Source organism: Carassius carassius, chromosome 15 (genome assembly GCF_963082965.1).
Source record: "Carassius carassius chromosome 15, fCarCar2.1, whole genome shotgun sequence".
In the NCBI taxonomy this organism is placed as follows: domain Eukaryota; kingdom Metazoa; phylum Chordata; class Actinopteri; order Cypriniformes; family Cyprinidae; genus Carassius; species Carassius carassius.
Genome location: NC_081769.1, coordinates 23,816,614 through 23,832,962, shown reverse-complemented (window position 1 = coordinate 23,832,962; position 16,349 = coordinate 23,816,614). Strand labels below are relative to the sequence as shown.

Here is a 16,349-nt window from a genome sequence, read left to right as displayed (position 1 = left end):
AAACGTTTTTTGTTGTATTTGTTATTTGAGAAGTGCGTAGAGAGCAGGGAATGTTAAGTGGTTTTGAAGTCGAGCACACACTTGAATGTTGTGGTTGCAGATTTCTGGTTTAATTTAAAACGTATTCCCTTTTTCAGTTTTTAATCTTTCCAACAGTTAATCAGTTAAAAAAAGTGAAAATGTGTGCCGTACTGTTATACAGGATAGGAGCGTTTGATTCCCTGCCGAGTTTCTGCTCGGTCAGAAGTTCTGCGAACACGCCACGTTCACACTGGATTTACTGACTGAAGTCATGATAATTTAAGATGCATGTAACGCAGTAAAATGCAATTATGTACTCCAACAAATTAGCACGATTAGCTTTTGGGCTGTTGGCAGAATCTACATTTAAATGCCCGTTAACCGGAAGCGTGTCCTCTAGAGTGAAAACAGTGCGGTCTCTGTGCAGCTGGACGGTGTGTCAGCATCACAGACAGAAGAATCGGCTGTCAAACGGGTGAGACTGATTTATCAACATAACAAGAGTACATGCAATTAATTGCATGTTTATATTGTTAATAGGCCAGTGTTCCAGTTTACTCGTTCATGGTTACTCGGTTTTTGTTTAGCAGAGAATAATTAACGATCTCTCCCAGACCACTCTTGACCCCGCCGAGGTGCGGAAGTTCCAGGCAATGGCGAGCAAGTGGTGGGACTTACAGGGAGAGTTCTCTCTACTGCGTCTTAGCTAAGACGCTACGTGAAAAGTCTCTTTACACGATACACTGAAGCAAAAAATTATCCTTAATTTTGAATTATTGTAAAGCGCATTTGCAGCAGCACACAGCCATAGGCGAGACGGCTCGCTCGCTCATTGGCTGCTCTGCGGCAACTGCACAAGCCTATCGAGCGCAGGCTGATGCAACATCAGACCAATGAGGGTGCTCGCGCCCTCCATGCCACTTCCCGCCGAAACGGGTGTTGTCTAGCCCTATAAAGGGAGCTCGAAAAGGCTGACTCACCTGATTTTTCATCTCTTCAGCGAAGCTCACGCATCGTTGGATCACGAGAGGAAGCACGCGTCATCAGATAGCATCTCAGTGGGACGAGCCATTCCTACTGCAGTACTGCAGAAGCCCAGCAGACGGGCTGATATCGAGAAGGAGCTGATGCGAGTGCTCACGCCGGCCGCGACGAGCCTCGGCCTCGAGTGGTCTGCACCAGCGCCCCCCTCTCGTTCTCCTAGCTCAAAGCCCGCCCCGTTTCTTCTTGAGCTTCATGAAGAGGTGGCGAAAGCTTGGAACGCTCCATACTCAGCGCGAACTCGTTCGTCTGTTTCACCAGCATTCTTCGCACTGGATGATGCTAAAAACAGAGGCTACCAGTCACTTTCGCCGGTAGAACAGGCGATAGCGACGCACCTTTGCCCGCCCTCTGCTGGACGGTGGACGAAAGCGGTGTTGCCATCTAAAGCCTGCCGCATGACGTCATCTCTGCTCGCGCGGATCTTCTCTGCTGCTGGGCAGGCTGCGTCTGCATTACACACCATGGCCACGCTGCAGATTTTCCAGGGTGATCTCCTCCGTAAGCTGGATGAGATGGGACCTGAAGCTATCTGTCTCGCGTATTTGAGGAGTGCTTCGGATCTCTCTCTTCGCGCTACTAAGTCTGCTGCACAGGCCATGGGACGAGTTATGGCTTCCGCTACTGTGGCTGAGAGGCATCTATGGCTGACGCTATCAGACATGGCGGAGTCTGAGCACACTGCGTTCTTCAATGCCCCGCTGACTTCCGCTGGCCTCTTCGGATCGTCTGTCAACGAGTTCGTTGAGAGATTCGTCGAGGACCAGAAAGCGTCGCAAGCTTTCAAGCACTTCCTCCCGAAGCGCTCCGGTTCTGCAGCGAGTCGTGCTAGACCGGCCCCGCGAAGCTCTCAGCCACACCCCCCGCCTCCTGCTGCTTCATCGCAACAGCGTCAGCAACGCAGCTCGAGACCCCGTTCTCGCTCTACCAGCCGTCGCCCTGCGCCGCGGGGACCACAGCAGAGGATTACGGTGAGGCCGGAAGCCCCGAAGTCATCCTAGCACTTCTAGGAAAGCGCCGGTGTACGAGTTCCGCTGTGGCCGAGCTCTCACCCAAGCGCGCCGCTGTTTCAGTTCCAGGAATTGTGACTGTCTCAGCGTTTTCTGCAATGCGCAAGCCTGTACAGTTGCCCGCTTGCCTGCACACAAAAGCCGTTATCACGGCTACCCAGATATTTCCCGAAAAGAGTGTAATTTCTGGTGTCCCGGCCACGGCCGATGGTGCTATAAATGTAGTGACGATGCCCACTGCTCAGTGCCCATCTCCACATATAAGCACAGCCCTTCACACAGGGCTCGCGCCCATAAAAGCGACTCAGGTCGTTCGCGCGCACTACATAGTAAACGTGCCCACTCCTCAGTGCCCACAAACACTATGTCACACACGGCGTGTGGTTTCTGTAAAAACGAAACCCGTGCACATGCGTTCTGCCCAGGCAGACAGTGAGTCGAAAGCAGTAAATGTGCACGCTTACAGCCCACAATTACTCACAGACAGCACGAGTCCCACGGGACCCGCTCAGCCCTCCCTCACTCGGTTAAGCACCGTGGCGGGGTTGAGGAGGAGCGATCTGCCCGCTGTGATCAGCGCGCTCCCCGCCTCAAACGTCACAGGCATAATGCCCATGTTACAGCACATCGAAGCGCTGCTGTTGCCCAGCCAACAGAGCGCGCTTCTTCGCATCCAACCCTTAGCCATTCATGCAGATGCATGGTCAGCGCTTCCAGGGGTTTCGGATTGGGTGCTAGACATTATAAAGAGAGGCTACTCGCTACAGTTTTTTCGACGCCCTCCGTGCTTTTTAGCGCGCGTCGAATCTACGGTCAAAACAGAAGTAGCACACCTACTTCGGGCCGAAATATCAAAACTGTTGAGCAAAGGGGCTGTGGAGCCTGTATCTCAAGCTCAAAGCGAAGGGGGGCTGTACAGCAGATACTTTTTAGTGCCCAAGAAAGACAGGGGTTTCAGGCCCATACTGGATCTAAGACAGCTGAACAGGGCATTGGTGAAACACAGTTTCAAAATGCTTACGACCAGGAAACTCCTCGCGCATATTCGCAGAGGAGACTGGTTCATGTCGATAGACCTGAAGGACGCGTATTTTCAAATACAGATAGCGTCACGTCACAGGCGATACTTGAGATTCGCCTTCGAGGGCCAGACATACCAGTATACAGTCCTGCCGTTCGGCTTGTCCACGGCTCCTCGTACGTTTACGAGGTGCATGGACGCAGCGCTTGCTCCTCTCAGACTCAGAGGCATGCGAGTGCTGAACTATTTGAACGACTGGCTGATTCTGGCGCAATCACGATCAGAGCTCGTGGAGCACAGGGCCATTTTACTCGATCACCTCGAGAAACTCTGTCTCAGTGTCAACTGGACGAAGAGTTCGCTGAACCCCAGTCAGACGATACTGTTCTTGGGTATAGCTCTGGACTCACGCTCCATGACGGCGCGGCTGTCGCCACAGCACGCGTTGAGCATTCAGCGCGCAGCGAGCTCTTTCCGCTGCGGCGCGACCTTTTCGCTCAGAGAATTTCAGACGATGCTAGGTCTCATGGCCTCAGCATCATCAGTTCTTCAGTTGGGCCTGCTCCGCATGTGCCCCTTGCAGTTCTGGCTGAAAGCGCGGGTACCGCGCAGAGCGTGGATATCCGGTCAGTTGCGTCTCAAGGTCAATCAGAGCTGTGTCACAGCCTTGAAACCCTGGACAGCGAACGACTGGTACCAATCAGGTGTAAGCCTGGGGACTTCCTCGAAAGTGAGAGTGGTGTCGACAGACGCCTCCACTTCGGGATGGGGAGCGCTGCTCGAGGGCAGACCGTTCTTTGGCCTGTGGTCAGAACGGGAAAAGCTCCAACATATCAACTGTCTGGAAATGCTGGCAGTGGAAAACGCGCTGACGCGTTTTTCTCCCCGAATCAAGGGCCACCACGTCTTAGTTCGTTCGGACAACATGTCTGTGGTGTCCTACATAAATCGCCAGGGCGGTCTCAGGTCCCGAAACCTGTACAGGTTGGCGGAACGCCTCCTGGTTTGGGCTCAGCGCAACTTGTGCTCGCTGAGAGCAGTTCATGTGCCTGGGCTACAGAATCTGGGTCCGGACAGACTGTCCAGGAGCAACATTCCCACGGGCGAATGGTCTCTACACCCACAAACAGTCTAGCTGTTGTTGGAGAGATTCGGCAGGGCGGAAGTGAACCTCTTCGCGTCCCACGAAAACGCTCACTGCCCCGCGTTCTTTTCCAAGAACGCGAGCGCGCTGTCACAAAGGTGGTCGTGCCGCCCGCTCTATGCCTTTCCCCCCGTCTCCCTCCTTCCGCAGGTGATAGAACGGGTGAGGGAAATGAAATGCTCAGTACTGCTGGTAGCACCACTTTGGAAGAACCAACCATGGTTTCCAGATATGATGCAGTTAGCAGACACTGCCCCGTGGCCAGTGCCGTTGAGGAGGGACCTTCTCTCGCAGGCCAGGGGCTCGATTTGGCACCCTCAACCGGAGTTGTGGTCCCTCCATGTATGGGCGCTCAACGGTTACCCGCTGATCTCTCAGTGGGAGTGTTAAACACTATCGCTCAGGCTAGAGGTCCGTCGACTCGACGGCTGTATGCCTCGAAGTGGTTAGTATTCTCCAGCTGGTGCACAGCTCGGGGACGTTCACCCCTTAGTTGTGAGGTGACGGATTCCTACAGGAGCTGTTGGATAAGGGCAGAGCCCCCTCCACGCTCAAAATTTACGTGGCAGCTATCGCAGCGTTTTCTGAGACAACGCTCGGTCAGTCAATAGGAAGGAACGACTTGGTCATCCGCTTCCTTAGAGGAGCTAGGAGGCTGAATCCTCCCAGACCTCCGTCAGTCCCTGTATGGGACCTCTCGACGGTTTTGGAGGCCATGAAGGGTTCTCCTTTCAAGCCTATCCAAACGATTAGCCTCAAATGTCTGTCATTCAAGACAGTGTTCTTGTTGGCTCTCGCTTCAGTGAAGCGTGTGGGTGACCTGCACGCGCTCTCGGTGAGCCCGACTTGCTTGGAGTTTGGGCCTAATGACTCAAGGGTCATACTCAAGCCTAGGCACGGTTATGTGCCGAAATCCCTCAACACACCGTTTCGGGCTCAGGTTATTTCCCTGTCCGCCCTGTTGGTGTCAGAAGAGGATGGAGATTCGAGTTTTCTTTGCCCCGTTAGGGTTTTAAGAACTTATGTGTCTCGCTCGGCTGTCTTCAGACAGACTGAGCAGCTGTTTGTCTCGTTCAGTGGACGTTCCAAGGGAATGGCTGTTTCGAAACAGAGCTTATCCAGATGGATTATTGACGCTATAGCGTTAGCTTACGCTTCCAGGGGCCTTCAGTGCCCACTGGGCGTCAGAGCACACTCCACAAGAGGCGTCGCCTCGTCGTGGGCGTAGTCTAGTGGGATTTCCTTACAGGATATATGTATGGCGGCAGGATGGGCCTCGCCGTCTACATTTATCAGGTTCTATAACCTAGAGGTTCCCGCCCTGCAAGCAAAGCTGTTGTCGGTGTAGTTGAATCAGGGTCCTGATTGGAACTCTGAGATCGCAAGCGCTATGCGCTGCCGACTGTTATATGGGCAGTATTGCGTAAGACCCACATTACCACATTAGTCAGGCCCTGCCTTGATTATGTGATGTCATATTGCCGCGTCTACGGACGTTGCTAGATATGGGACAGAGGGTTCCCCCCTCCTGTTCTAGGACTCTCTGTGAGTCCCTCTGGTGATTGTGCACTGTAAATCCTGGGCGTCGCTTCCAGGTTTATTGGTGTGTGATCTCTGCACGCACGGCGCTTTACATTGGGTTCCCGTAGCGTCTTAGCTAAGACGCAGTACGAGAGAACTCTCGTAAGAGAACGTACTCGGTTACTAACGTAACCTCGGTTCTCTCTAGAAGAGGGAACGAGTACTGCGTTCTCTGCCGTGCGTACGATTCACTCTGGTTCGCTTCGGCGATGAAATAAATCAGGTGAGTCAGCCTTTCCGAGCTCCCTTTATAGGGCTAGGCCACACCCGTTTCGGCGGGAAGTGGCATGGAGGGCGCGAGCGCCCTCATTGGTCTGATGTTGCATCAGCCTGCGCTCGATAGGCTTGTGCAGCTGCCGCAGAGCAGCCAATGAGCGAGCGAGCGAGCCGTCTCGCCTATGGCTGTGTGCTGCTGCAAATGCGCTTTACAATAATTCAAAATTAAGGATAATTTTTTGCTTCAGTGTATCGTTAAAAAAAGAGACTTTTCCCGTAGCGTCTTAGCTAAGACGCAGTACTCGTTCCCTCTTCTAGAGAGAACTGAGGTTACGTTAGTAACCGAGTACGTTTGCAGTCCTACACTCCATGAATGACCTGAGAGTGCCTTTCATATGGTGTGTACAGCTTATAAAAGTGCCATGGTACCACTATAGTATTTTATTTAAAAAAATGTTTTACATCATAATGTTTAAGGTTATTTTTATGAATGTATACCTACCTTATACATTCATTTCATTTTTTAAGCTAAGATAAGGTTTTCTGCACCTTATTGCTTTTATCAGATAATTTTAAATGGTCTTATTTTCCATGACACATTAATGTCTAAAAGTGATGTGATGTCATCATAAATGTTGTATGCACAATAGCTTAATTTTAAAATTTATGAATGAACAAAACACTGTTTTAATTAGGGATGCACAATATAATTTTTTTTCTGACTATTTGATTTGTTTATATAACAAATTTAAGTGCATTTTCATCACCTTTTATTTTTGACATTAAGATGGCATTTTATGTCTTAAAATGCTTAATCTCTAAAAATTGAATAACATAATCTCAAAAGTTTTGTGAGAAAAGTCAGAACTGTGTGTATATCTTTTAATTCTTACTTTAAAACTAGCAACTGTGAGTTTATATCTCACAATTCAGAAAAATTCTGAGAAATTAAACAAATTTTGGAAATATTATTACAGTTGAAACGAATTGTTTTCTATTTTTATGCATTTTGTAATTTATTCCTGTGATTGCAAACCATTGTGAACCATATTTCGTCCCAGGATTCCTTGATGAATAGAAAGTTCAAAAGAACAGAATTTATGTGAAGCAGACTTTTGATCAATTTAATACAAGTAGTCTTGCTTGAATACAAGTAGTCATTCTTGATGATAATAATCTTATTTGAATAATTTCTGTTAATCCAGCTCGGGCTGTTCTATCAATAGTACTGGCACGTCCAGAGATAGAAAACAGAAGCATCTGTTCCATGTCCAGGTAATTTCACCAATTAGGATGAAAGAGTGAGGACAGCAGCTAGAGTTTATGCAGCATGTCTGTGATTCTTCTCTTGGCAGCTGTTTCCAAAAAGGTCAGGATGGATATTGCGATTGTCACTGTAAGCCTTTCCCCTCGCCTCCTGGAATCATCCAGTGCACAATTTCTTCCCCTTCCATGAACACGAGATAAGTTGTAGTGTACAGTGTATATGGCGGTGCCCCGGGGTTTGTTTAAATGAGGGACCTCTGTGCTGTTGCTGGTTATTACATTGTACTTGAGGAATGTGTGTTTTCTAGTGATCAGGCAGGGAATTCCTTCAAAGACAATGGGGTTTGTTGGCAAAGATGGGCTGAGTTAACAGGATTGGCATTGAGCACCTCAGGCTTCTTTGGTCTGCATGGTCCATCCAGGCTTTTGGGGAAGATCGTGAGGATGATGCCCTTAGGTCCAGCAAGACGAGCAGTGAGGATGTGCGATCGCTTCAGGATGTCAGAGGCATGTGTCTAGCCAGAGGGGGCTAGCAGTAAGACATGTTTGTGGCTCAGGAAGCACACTGTGGAATTGCATTCTGTGATTAGCTTTGGATTTTCTGTTTCACGTCAGTCTGATGCACATGCATTCTGCATGACCAGACGTTATATGTTTTCTATCCTAATGCCTTCTTAACCTCATTTTGTGACCTTTGACCCCATTTTCAGGGATAATTTTTTGACTGTGCATGGCGTGCGGCAAACCTCTAGCTGGACTACGAATCCTGGATGTCGGCTGTGGTGGAGGTGTGCTGAGTGAGGTAACTAGTGTTAATTATGAAAATGGCTACAGATAAGTATTGAGCTAGCTGTATTAGTAGTTTTTCAGTTTACTGTATGATATTTTGTTATTTGAGATCTGGTCTGGGTGTGGTAGCAGGATAAAGCTGGTCTCACATTTGTTAGGTTTAATAACATGAATGATTATTTTTAGATGGCCACAAATGATAACTGAAAACCTACCAACTGAACTTCACGATTAAAACAGACAGCTTCACGCCCAGTGATTTCCTCCACTGAGACAAACACACTTTCTCCAGGCTGTCTCTTTACCTGATGTGTCATTGTTTTGTTTTGGAGAGCATGATGTCTCTTGAGTGTCCTGTCATGAAAAAGCTTCTGTCGGAAGATCCCCTTTAGGGCACATCATTGGTACAGACAATTGACTAGTTACTGCAGCCCTATTTCTGAATGACCAACAGAGGGCGATGTGCAATTTTGTTATTGTTTTTTTTTTGTCCAACTTTTGTTTTATTTTGTTTTTTACACCTAGAAGTTTTACATCCAATTTTATTTTCCATTAAAATGTGTTTACCATACAAATCTAATACAAATCCAAAATGAACAATGAAAAATTGCTAATATCTCTCCTGAGGGTTAGTGTTGTTTTCAATATTTATATATATTATAAAGTTAAGTATATATACTTGTATAATATATAAGTTTACATTTCTAAACATTAATTTTTGCCACTAATTGTAATAATCCAGTGAGATTTTTGTTTGCACTAAGTATGACAACAGCCAGCACACAGAGATCTGATCTCATCACCATCCAGTCTGTCTTGAGTGACATGAAGAATGACAAAAAATGGCAAAATGAATGTTTGGAACCGTAAACTGATATTTTCTACTGACATTTCATTTCATTTATTAAGATCCCCATTAGCGCCTGAAATCTCAGTTGCTATTCTTCCTGGGGTCTCCTCTTCATTACATCAAAATTTAAATAATTCACCATTTTATACATTATTCACACACACACACACACACACACACACACACACACACTCACACCCATCCTCAAACTGGACATCATCTACAATAACCCAATGCAATTAAATAAATAAACAAACAAACAAAAAATGCTATACATTTAAACATATAATAAATAGCTCTCCAATACAAACTATAAAACATCTTTCCATATTACCATACTCCTCCAGCATCATGACTCTTGTGTGAACAGAAACAATTTTAATTTCTTTTGAAAACAATTTCTGTTATTTTCCAACAACAAAAATCCTGGTAATCCATTCCATGCAACCATGGCCCGATAAAAAACTGTTCTCTGAAACTGATTAGTTCTGACTTGAGGCAGAACACATCGCATTCCAGTGGTTTGTCTTGTGCAGTAATTATGTTGATCAGCAAAAAATGTCAATTTTCTGTAAATTATTTCAGGAGTTTTTGTTTCAATGATATTATGAATAAATGATAAAAGACAATATTTCAATCTATATTTTACAGTTAACCATGCCAAATTATTGTGCATTGTGATTATATTAGTTGTATATGGACAACAAAGAACGATACGTGCCACTTTATTCTGTGCGACTTGCAATTTGTATAAATTATTTTCATTGGTATTTGACCAAACAACTGACACGTAGTCTAAATGAGCTAATACTAAAGATTGGGCTAATCGTTTGGTCAGCCATTTGGGAATAAATTTCTTACAGTATCTGATTATTCCCATACTACGACCCATTCTTTGCAATATTTTATTTATTTGGCTATTCCAAGATAATGAGCTATCCACAATTACACCCGATAGATGAATTTCTTCTACTTGCTGAATCACATTTCCTCCTATATCTAAGTGCAATGTTAATGATGGCTTAAGAAAATATTTTGACCCCAGTATCATACATTTGGTTTTACCTACATTAATCAGTAATTTATTGTCAGTAATCCATTGGATGACCAAGTCTAACTCCATATTTAACATAATATTCAGTTGATCTATATCTCTTGCTGATTGACACAAAGTTGTGTCATCTGCATACATTGCCATGGTTGCATGTTTAATTACAAGTGGAAAATCATTTGTGAAAACGGAAAATAAAAGGGGTCCTAAACAACTGCCCTGGGGCACCCCACAACTAATTTCTTTCACCTCAGAGTAGCTACCATTAAAGTAAACTGTGTACTCACATTTTCTAAGATAGCTTTCAATCCATCTAACAGCAATTGGTTCAAATCCATAACAAACTAACTTTTTTAATAAAATATTATGGTCTAGAACATCAAAGGCTGCACTTAAATCTAAAAATACTGTGCCCACTAAATTCTTATCAATTTCCTGTAGCCAATAGTCAGTTAACTGAGTAAGTGCTGTTGTTGTGGAATGACCCATTTTATAAGCATGCTGATACCTTGTGTTTAACCCATTTACATCTAAATACTCTTGTATTTGATCATACACAACTTTTTCCATCACTTTGCTTACTGCCGGTAATAAACTTATTGGTCTGCTATTCTGACCTGAAAACTGTTCTTTGTTATTTTTTATTAAAGGTAAAATTTTTGCTTTTTTCCATTGTGAGGGAAAAACACCTGCTGTTAAACTCAAATTAATTATATGAGAAATGGGCAAAGCAATGACATTTACTACCATCTTCAACAATTTAACATCTAAGTGATCTATTCCACAGGGTTTATCTTTACTTGCTTTTAATATTTTCTTCACATTGTCCTCTGTTACAGTGATTATGAAAACAAAAGCTGGCAATCTTTTGTTTTCATAATCCTATTTGATATTAGATCATATGAGATATTTTCATCTTGTCCCAAATCCATGGTTTGTCTAATTTTTGTATTTTATGCTTAAAAAAATGGCTCAAATAATTAGCAATCTCTTTTGGTCTAGTAAGACAAATCCCATCAGCCTCTAATAATGTTGTATTACGTTTTGTTTTCCTTCCCAGTAATTCATTAAGTGTTTTCCATACCTTTGCACTGTCCATTCCAGCATCTCTTAATTTATTTTGATAATATATTTGTTTTTTACATTTGTTCATTTTAGTCACCTGATTTCTAAATTTACGATACTTATTCCACTGAACCACATCATTCTGTTTAATAGCTTCTGCTTTAGCTTGATTCATGTGCCTCATATATTCTTTGAGCTCTTGATCCAGCCATGGAGTTGAGACATTTCTCACAGTTTGTTTCCTTAAAGGAGCATGTTTGTCTATTACTCTGGTTATCAAGTTATCAAAAATGGCCACAGCTCTAGCAGGATTCCGCTGCTGTGTAACTTCCAACCAATCTACACTCCTCATTTCGTCTATGAAATCATTCTCTTTAAACTTTTTATATGTCCTTTTATGAATAAAATTTGGACCAGATTTAGATACTTTTGTAATTCTTTTCACAGCTATTAAATTATGGGCACTGCAACTGACTGGAATAGAGACTGCCTCCGAACATAAATCTTTTACATTTGTAAAAATTAAATCAATGAGAGTTGCTGAATATGTGCCGTCAGCTTTCAAATGTACTTGTGTATAATCCTTAACTATTTGAGACATCACAAATTACAACACACTACAGCAAAAGATAGAAAGAACTGACTTAAAACCATTTTTTAGCTGGTGAAAATACTAATATAGAGAGATATTTGTCTGCTTTTGTCATTATTATTCTTAGTTTATTATTATTAGTTTATTTTAGTTATTTTAATCATTTCAGTACTTTAAATGAAATGTATTCCACTACATTTGCCTAGGCAACATTTCTAGTTTTTATTTTAAGTTTAATATGAATATTTTATTTTGTCAGTTTTGTTTTAATTACTTAAATTAATATGTAGCAATTTTAGTTAAAGTGAACAATAACTAACACTGCTGTTGATGCTGTCAAAGATGGGTATCAAAAAACAAAGTAGCACTAACCTTTCTCAGCCACTAGGGAGGTTAGGAGCAGACGTCCTGGGAATCGACCCAGTGGAGGACAGTGTGCAGACCGCAGAGCTGCACTCCTCCTATGATCCTGATTTACAAAAGGGAGTTCGCTATCAGGCCTGCACCCTGGAGGAGCTCGCTGAGGAGGAAGTAGAGCGATTTCATGCTGTAGTGGCATCTGAGGTGGTGGAACATCTGGCTGACCTGGACGCCTTTGCCAGCTGTTGCCAGCAGGTGTTGAAGGTGTGTCAACATCACTGACACATCACTGACATCTGAAATAGTGACAGTAGCACAAAAGTAACCGTGGGATTCCCAGCAAAGAGAACAGAATGGACTAATTTAATCTCCTGTGTCAGTGTGCCAGAGGACAAGAGTTACTCCAGATCCCCATAATCTTTATAATCTCTAATACGGTGACATCCAGGCACTTTCATCAGTCATTTTCTGTTTTGCTTCCTTTCTCTTTTTTTCAGTTTCATTTTAGATTGTTTATTTAGAATTGACAAAAATCACTGAATAATTTAAATGTAAAATAAAATATATCAATAAATCTAAAATTATATTAAAATGTATCTCACAATAAGAAAAAAAAAGTATATTACTGCTATTGTATGCATTTTTATTTTAAATGTATTTAATTCAAGGAGGGAACACTTAAAGGCAAGGCAAGTTTATTTATATAGCACATTTCGTACACAATGTAATTCAAAGTGCTTAACAAAAGAAAGTAAAATAAGTCATGAAGAAAAGTAATACAAAAATAAAAACAAGCAATTTTAAAACTTTGGAAATGATTTAAAAATTGACTTATTTAAAATGAATTTAAAACAGTTAAAAATAGAAAATGATTTTACATAAAATACAGTGAACACGTAAAATACAGTGCAATCGGTTTGGACATCGCACAATGCTTATTCAATAAATGCACAGCTAAACAGATGGGTTTTGAGTCTAGATTTAAATGTGACTAGTGTTTTAGCACATCTGATCTCTTCTGGAAGCTGATTCCAACTGTGGGCGGCATAGTAACTGAAGGCGGACTCCCCTTGTTTTGTGTGAACCCTTGGTATTTCTAACTGACTCGATCCTAATGATCTGAGTGCTCTGTTAGGTTTATATTCAGTGAACATATCTGCAATATATTCCAGTCCTAAGTCATTGAGTGATTTATAGACGAGGATCCTTTTACACAAAATTTGTCATATCATTATAGTGTGAATTAAATTAATGTTAATATCCAATAATAAAACAATTAATTTATGTATGCTATGTATTATGTTTTTTTTTTTTTTAAGCCTGGTGGCTCTCTTTTCATCACCACTCTTAACAAAACGAATGTGTCCTACGTTTTTGGGATTGTGGCAGCGGAGCAGCTGTTAAGGATTGTTCCGAGTGGAACTCATGACTGGGAGAAGTTCATCAGCCCAGAGGATTTGGAACGACTTCTGGAGTCTTGTGAGTGTTGCCTCTGTCTTCCATTTCATCATTCATTGATCAGTTTCTGGGTATTACCCCTCCACTTTTCTATCACAGATCTTCTTTGCTGTTTAAATAACAGCTACTGTTGGAAAAGCCTGTGCCCAGTTGCATGAAACTCCTTAAGCTAAGAAATCCCTTAGAAATAAGGTTAAGGGTACCCTTAGTGAAACTTGGGTTGCAAGAAAAAACCCTAAGGGTTTCCTTAAGGAACTTAAGGCTGTTATTAAGTTTTTCCCCTTAATTATCTAAGTGTTCCCTTAAGCGTTGCTACAAAGTTCTTAGTGGCCATTTCACCTTGATAAATTTAAGGGACCAAAACAGCTCCCTTAAGTCAACTTAAACTCAGAATACGATGGCTGATTTAGTGCTAATTGAAGAGGAAATACCAAGGCGTGTTTTTAATGATCGTAATAATCCCTTGGAGATGATGAATGGTTGATGAAAGGCTGAAAAGTATTATTATTATTATTATTATTATAACCACTTACTAAAACAATAATTTCCTTTTCCTCCTCTGTCCAGTTTGGTTTACGTTTTTTTGTTTTCTGTTATGTTTGTACTCTCCATAGCAAAAATATATTAATACAAGTGTGATTTTAGCAAGGGTTTGGCTTTGTGGTTCGTTATGTTCTGTTTACTGTTAGAGGTAGTAACTATAGCAACCGCGGCGATCTTTGCCGTATGTTGTCAGAAACTACTGTGAAACACTTAGTATAAACACTTAGGTAAGGGTGACAGTTAAGAGGTTTCTTGCAACGCTCTTAATGAAATCCCTTACCTCAGGGATTTTTTCTCCCTCAGGGAAACCCTCACTTAAGGAGTTTCATGCAACTGGGCACTGGTATATATTACTTAATGGTTCAATATGATCTCTTTTTTCCCCTGCTATAATGATTATTGTACAGCAGAATTTATTCCTTGCTTTTACCATCTTTCTGTCTCACTGTATCCCAGTTGGTTTGTACGTGGAGGCTATCAGAGGCATGATATACAATCCTCTCACAGGAGCGTGGAGCTGGCAGCAGAGCATGGCCATCAACTATGCGCTGCATGCAATCAAACGCAAAGAAGAACCCCAGCCTGACGTGGTCTGGGCTGAGAGTGAGAATCTGGATGAACCAGGTCGAGAAACAAGTTGTAGCTGAGCTATTATAATGTGGAAATGCTATCAAAACAGACTTCACTTGCTCGAAAATGGAGAAATAGCCCAAATTCAAGGTGTCAAAATATGTTGCATAGTGAAGAATTGCTGAACCAGTAATAATCATTCTCCAGTAATAATCATTCTTTGCATTGTGTTACAATTTGAAGAGAATTTGATATTGAAGCACTTTTGATCCGCTCAACATGCCATAGTCCATTTCAACATTTCACATGTCATTTCATAGATTCTTTGATATATTTTTAACAACCATTTAGTTGTCTGAATTGTGGTAGTCATATTTGATTGGTTCATGTCAGAGGCCAAACAGACAAAGAGAATTGTATAATGATTTGTGACTTAGAGCTTAAAAACTGTAGGTACTTAATAAAATGAAATCAGTTGTGTCATCATTGAGAGGGAATTTTCTTCAGACCGAACAATTCTCTACTTTGAGCACGTCCTTGGAGTTGTATCTCTTATAAATTGAAAACTATTTCAATGTATTATTCAATGTACATTTATTAATTTTTGTACAATTTTTGATTATTGTACATTATGCATTCATATACTTTTTATTTATTTACAAAACGTCTCGGGTTACTTGACTGTAACCCTGTTCCCTGAAAAAGCGGGAACGAGATGCTGCGCTCAATAGCGCTAATGAGAACATTATTTGTTCGACCAGTTGTGAAGCATGTGTGTCAAACACGGCAAGAATTGGCTTAAATAACCTCGGCAGGTGACGTCACCGATAACGTGCACCTGCAGGTTATAAATAGACGTGAAACGGAAACATCCTCAGGTTAACCCTTTGTCTGAAGAGACGTCCGGACTCGTCGACAGTGCGGCTTTGAGGTGCAGCAACTCGTTCCCGCTTTTTCAGGGAACAGGGTTACAGTCAAGTAACCAGAGACGTTCCCTATCAAAAGCTACTCTCGATGCTGCGCTCAATAGCGCTAATGGGAACGAGAATACCAACGCTGCCCCAAGGTTGTATAGTGTGTGCGCACAAAAATCGAAGAGGTCTCAGACATGACTCTGGGATGTGGACTCAAGGGCATGCGAGCCCGGAGTAGCATCGACATCCAAACTATAGAATCTGACAAATGTGTGCAGAAAGGACCAACCTGCCGCATCACACACTTGCTGCAAGGGCGCACCTCTTGCTCAAGCCATTGAAGATGCAACCCAACTGGTTGAATGGGCACTAACTCCTAGAGGTGAATTTTGACCACGCGCCTCGTAGGCTAGGGCAATAGCAACCCCCACCTAATGTGAAACTGTTTGCCTGGTGGCAGCCGCACCCCTGACTGCGGCCCCCACGGCATATGAAAAGCTGCTCTGACTTACGCCACTGGCTAGTGCGGTGGAAGTAAATCTGAAGAGCACATACGTGACACAGTAAGTGAAGTCTTTTCTGCTCCGGTGTTGTAAATGGTGGAGGACAGAAGTCTTTGGAAATGAGTAGGATGGATATCCAAACTATAGAACCTGACAAATGTGTGCGGAGAGGACCAACCTGCCGCATCACACACTTGAGCAGGAGCATCCCTCACCCAATGTGAAACTCCCCCCCGGTTGCAGCCCCCATGGCATATGAAAAGTCTGAAGAGCACGTACTGGGTACAGTAAGGAACATTCGGAAGATAATTAGGGTGAGGATGCAAAATAGCTTTTACTCACCTAGGGGCAAAA

The 16,349-nt window shown here is 43.0% G+C and overlaps 1 pseudogene; it reads left to right on the top strand.

Moving 5' to 3' along the window:
- The first annotated feature begins 299 nt into the window (after positions 1-299).
- Positions 300-14,681, top strand: LOC132157802 (ubiquinone biosynthesis O-methyltransferase, mitochondrial-like; annotated as a pseudogene).
- Positions 14,682-16,349: the final 1,668 nt, after the last annotated feature.